Source organism: Protomyctophum parallelum (genome assembly GCF_964188405.1).
Source record: "Protomyctophum parallelum genome assembly, chromosome: 10".
NCBI classification, from domain to species: domain Eukaryota; kingdom Metazoa; phylum Chordata; class Actinopteri; order Myctophiformes; family Myctophidae; genus Protomyctophum; species Protomyctophum parallelum.
The window spans coordinates 39,100,328-39,106,125 of NC_139704.1; positions in this window are offsets into that span (position 1 = coordinate 39,100,328).

Sequence of the window (5,798 nt, forward strand, 5' to 3'; positions counted from 1 at the left end):
GCTGGCCCATTTTTAGAATTTTAAATATATTAATATCTTACAGACAGTATGTTGCCGTATTAACATTTCTACTTACCTCAGACGTGTCTCAACCAACAGACCTGAGGTGCATATGTGATATGTAGTCGTGGAGTGTAAAAGTCTGCCGAAGAGACTGCATGAAGCGACCACAGAAAGAGAGGTGAGGAAGTTGAACTTCACAGCCCTACCCTATAAACTACAGTGAACTTTGGAGTGTTGCCTAAAATACACATACACGTGTGTGTGTGTGTGTGTGTGTGTGTGTGTGTGTGTGTGTGTGTGTGTGTATGAGGGGGATTGTCAATAATCACCTGAAGATCTTCTCAGAGTGATAACAGAGTACTTGATCTCATCTGTCACTGTCACTCAAAACAATTAACTACTTCCTGTGTGTGTGTGTGCGCATGGGATATTGCCCTTTGGTCAGTTGTGTTGTAGTCAAACCTTATTTTACTCTGCCAAACACACAGGCGCGCACACACACACACACACACACACACACACACACACACACACATGCACGTCCCGACGCTATAAACAGAAAGCCTACACAAATGTAAGGACTATTCTCAGTGCAGGAGAGCACACGATGGTATTTCATATTTTAAAGAACATTAAAAGAATGTAGCACTGGCTTCTACAGTTGTCAACACCTGGCCATACCCAACCGTGATGGAATACTACAGTACATAGGAGTGTCATTTTACATATTAGCTATATACAGTACTGTATATAGCAACATGTGTTTTTCAGAAAACTAGAACAGTGTTTTAGAACAGTGGTTCTCAAAAATAGCAGATCTACAAGCTTGCAGCGCAAATCTGCTATTTTTTTAAATCTTGAAAGTGTTTTTAACACAAATCTTCTCTTCTGGGTGGGGGGGTCTCTGGCATATGAGAACTACTGATTTAGAAGGCCTCAGCTCTTATGGGTAAATAATATGATAAATGTATGGAACTATTAGCCTGGTAGACCCTCCTGGTCATGGAATTCACATCAAATGAAATGTGAATTCCGCGACTGGGATGGTCTACCAGGCTATGGAATTATAGGGACAGCACACACATGGCCTCTGTGGCCTCATGTCAAAGTAACTCCTGACAAGCAGTTGGTGCCTTGCATGGCTGCCCCTGTTGTGTGTGTGTGCGCTCGCATAAATGGATGAATGTAATCAAATGCATGGTACAATGTATTTTGTAAAATATAAACTGTATAAATGCAGACCATTAACCAAGACAACACTAGATTTCAATAACTCTTACTCTCTCTCTTTATTGCATTAGAACATACATTTCTCATATATATATCTATATATATATTTTATAAATGTGAATTTGTACACTACAATCTTTTATTGTAACATGTTAGAAAATACTCGTAACGCTCCAAAAACATAGCACTAAAAACAGTTACCAAACATTGATTATTACATGTCCTCGTTTCACATTAGTTTTTTTGTTTTGGCCACCAAGAACAGAAAAAACAATGATGGAAGAGATGAAACTGTCTTATTTAGGAGGACAGGAGAGGACAACAGCCACGGACAGAGTTCAGCCATCGCAGATTTTCGTGGCAGCCTTGTTTTTTATGGGTTTACAATCAAACCGGAAGGGGAGGGCGGGGTATGTCGGATTTATATGTAGTCATACGACGCAGTTGCATGCCTAAAATAGCTTATCTGCAAGCTCACTTTTTTTCTTTTTAAGGTTTCATGACATTCATTTTCATTTATTTTTATTTTTCGTTCTTCTTTTAGGTTTCATGACCTCAATTACACCCACAAGACCTGAACATTCAGTGGATTTTCTGTGGTGTTCTGAAGCCTTTTGACCGGCAATGAAAACAGGCAAAATCCCTCAACACGTTAAGAGTGACATGGCAAAGTATTATGTCATATATGTGATTTGTGGACTCTTACTGTACCTCACAGGTAAATCAGAGCCAGAAAACCATCTATTGAATGTTAAAAGTTCAGTTTTTGTTTGGTGCAATTGAGCTCAGAAAAGCTAAAGAAAATAATTAGATTATTTAAAAAAATTAATGTCACGACTCACGACCCCTTTAATGAAAGTAACAGAAACATTTTCATAATTTAGATTATGGGGTGCCGGTGTCCCTGGCAGGAAACATTTTTGAGAAGGGCAGCCAAATACTTTTGGGGGTCCTTGACATGACAAAAGTTTGAGAACCACTGATGTAGCTGTAGCTGGCCCAGGAAAAGTTGTTAACAGAAACTATACAAGCAAACAGCGAGGATGGAGTGCATTAGAACCATGCAACGCTGAAGAGGTTATGATATTCATTCACTCAACGCAAGGTTGTTAAGAACATGAGAACAAACTCCTCAAGGTCCCCTTGACTCAACAGCATATTTTTACATACAGCTAACTCCTCTTGGAGGCATGACTTTGACTATACAGAATGATTGTCCTAATCAAGGGAAGGGGCGAATGCACCCCTTGCCCACCTTCCCCAAATCAACACCCATATTCTCTCCTCGCCGCGCACTCTCCCATGTCCTCCCTCTTTGTTAACCACTTATATTAGGCAATAGGCCCTACTCAAAGAATAATAATAAATGCAGATCTACAAGCTCACAACGTCTTGCATCAATGCGTTGGGGCCTTGTAGGTTTGCTATTTTTAAAAAGAAGGGTGAAAGTGGTCAATTAGATTTTAAGTGATTTCTTCTATTACACACACACACACACATACACACACACACACACACACAAACCCTGTGATCGTAAAGGAAATATACAGTAATATTTTTAGTCACGCTCACACACACACACACACACAGAAATCAACTGTAGCACAGACCGTTCACCACAGACACACGCAGACACACAGACACTACGGGCAGACAAGTTTGGACCACATACGACTAGTTTGTTAACCCAACGTAGAAGGAAAAACTGCATGTTCAGATCCGAGCAGTGCACAGTGCACAGACACAGCAGTCTGTTTTATCCATAATTATGTTGTGGAACACAATAATCAATCATCATCATACAGTAGTCCTACAAAGTTGCACTGTTGACTACTGCATTGTTCAAAGAGCAAGAGCTTCCAGTTTTCTAAACTAAGTATTCTGGTTGCTGGGCCAAATCCCTGGCCCCGAATCAAATAGGCTCTATGCATTAGCAGCCATATTGGAAAGAAATTGGGCCTCCTCCTTACTTCCTTCACAGGTCTTACCACTTATACTAATTAAGGCTGTTCCATTTAGTGTAGCACAGTGGTTCTCAAACTTTTCAATCCCCCGCAGGAACCATGAGGGTCCCTGTACCCCACTGGTGTAGCAGTCTTTCCAGTTTCCAGTGAGCCAACATGCCGTTCGACCAGAATGGAGCACAACCTTAAATTGTGTCATTGGTAACATCTGTTTATTACAGTAAACAAAAAATAAAAAATAAAAATAAATGAAGGCATATATTGAAAAGAACTATAAGCAGAAGTGTCTCATCTTTTATCATCTTATCCGAGTAATGATGAAACAAACTACGTGATGCAGCAAAAGTGGTATCTACATGTAGCACAATTTATACTGCAATATTCAGCCCTCCCCAGCCATTTCCCTTCTCTTTCTCTGCTACGCCCGAGTCGCTTCCTCTCCACCCGTTTCCCTCTACTTCTTAATCTATCCCCGGTGAGTGCTATTGTGGTCGTAATGTCAGATTCCTAAGGCAGTATCACAGTACAGTCCATAAAGAAAACAACAGCGGTACAGTATTACAATGGCCTGCCCAGAGCCATACACCTGACAAAGTTGGGACACTGACACAATGTTGGGACTTTTTTTAGGCCTCTCCAGGTTTTTGAGCGTTCACTATCTAACATTCTGTCAGGAAGCAATGAGATCTGTATGCAACAAAGATCTACATGTCATCTGCATATTTCCGGACGCCCCATCGTCACTTGTGGACAAGCACAGCAACCTACTGTAGTACGTTAACACACTGGTTCCCCGAATATTTTTGCTCGATACCTAAAAAGAGAAATTTGACGTCTCCCTGGGACCCAAACTAGTGAACAATATCTGATCTACAAGCTCACAGTACATCGCGATATGACGTGTTATGAGCTTGTAGATATGCTAATTTATGGAAATTCGATGTTTTTAATTGAGATTTTTTTTAAATACCGTAATATATATATTTTTTAATTGTAGGAAATAATGGGTCCCAAGCCAGTGTTTGGGAACCAGTGGGTTACATCATGCTAATCTCAAGCTTGGCGGGCTAAGGCACATGCCGTGGCGTGTACTCACAACATCATGGGTATGAATCAGGCTCGTCATTCATGACCATATTGTCACAGGTCATGTTCACACTACTTTCTAGACACACTCGCCACTGTGTATAATCCAATAAAACAGAAATGGTTCTAAAAAAATATGGTTACAAAATATATATATAATAATCCAAATTCCGACATTTCCTTGTTTGTGAAAAGCAGAACGTTAAAGATGGAGTGCCACAATTTTTGTATTTTTCATGTGTCTATGAGGTGACAGTACTTCATTAGACACCCTGGAGTCGTTTTAATGTGCAATGGTGTATTAACTTTGTATTTAGGGTTTCTTCCTGGAGGCTGAACCCTTGACAGTCAAACGGGCCAATAAAATAAACGGTAATATAGTGACACCACACTATGTGCCCCTCCCCTAACCCCTCCCCCTTTATCATACAACTACAGCTGTGGGTGCGGCTTCAGTTCAGGTGGATCACCACCCATCACCACCCACCAGGCAAACCAGGCATACTTAATGAACTGGTGGGCGTATCCACATGAAAGTATGATTTTAACAAATACTGTACACTTTTTGGAAAAAAGTTCTTCCCCCTTATAGTATAATAATACCTGATTATCATGTTTTAGGGTGGAAAAAATCGTGGCACTCCATCTTTAATGATGTACTGTATTCATATAATTACACTGGAGAGTGAATCAAAGTAAAAAAAGCTGCTTATAGGGGCTTCCCCGATGGCTGACCTGGTAACACACATACATAAGGCTAAAAAAAAGTATTCTGGTGTGCAGATTTTATTGTTGTTTCATGTTAAAGTTTTGTCTTTGGTCACTTTGTGACACCTTTTCCATTCTGGCTTTGAATCCAACCGGACATCCCCCTCTCTCTCCCCTGCCCTTTTCTGTTCACTGTCACTCAAAAAAGAATTATCTTTGGGAAAAAAAAATAAAGAAAAAGTTGTGATCGGTGTCTGCACTTTGCGTTTACTCTCTGCAAAGTGACACGTTGCATGTTTGTTGCATACCGAGGCCTCTGGTAAAATTCAGTGGCACAACTCAAAGAGATATAGGGTTCTGGGTTCAGCCTTCTTATTATGGGCAGGTTCTGACACGGATGAGGCTTATCTTTTTTATTTTATTTTCCTAATACAGATCACGCTGGCCTATGACGGCTCAGATACGTTAGCTCATTAGACGATAATGAGCTATATGATGTGGTCGAGTGGAACTCCTGGAATGAATGAGCTCCTGCTATATTACAGACTATTAAGACAGCTAACTATTACCTAGCTGATGGCAACTCGTGGAACTACAGGAGGCTACACATGGAGTGTCAGAAGTGCTCCACATCTCTGTTTGGAATGATATTGTGGTTAGCAATCAACACAATGGTCCAATAGACAAGGTCAGATAGAAGTTATCATACAGAAATGGTCCAATACAATTATAGTACAACATCTATACAACAACTATACATTGTGCGTTTTTTTGTTTTTGTTTTTTTACTTTCTCTTTTTTGGAGGG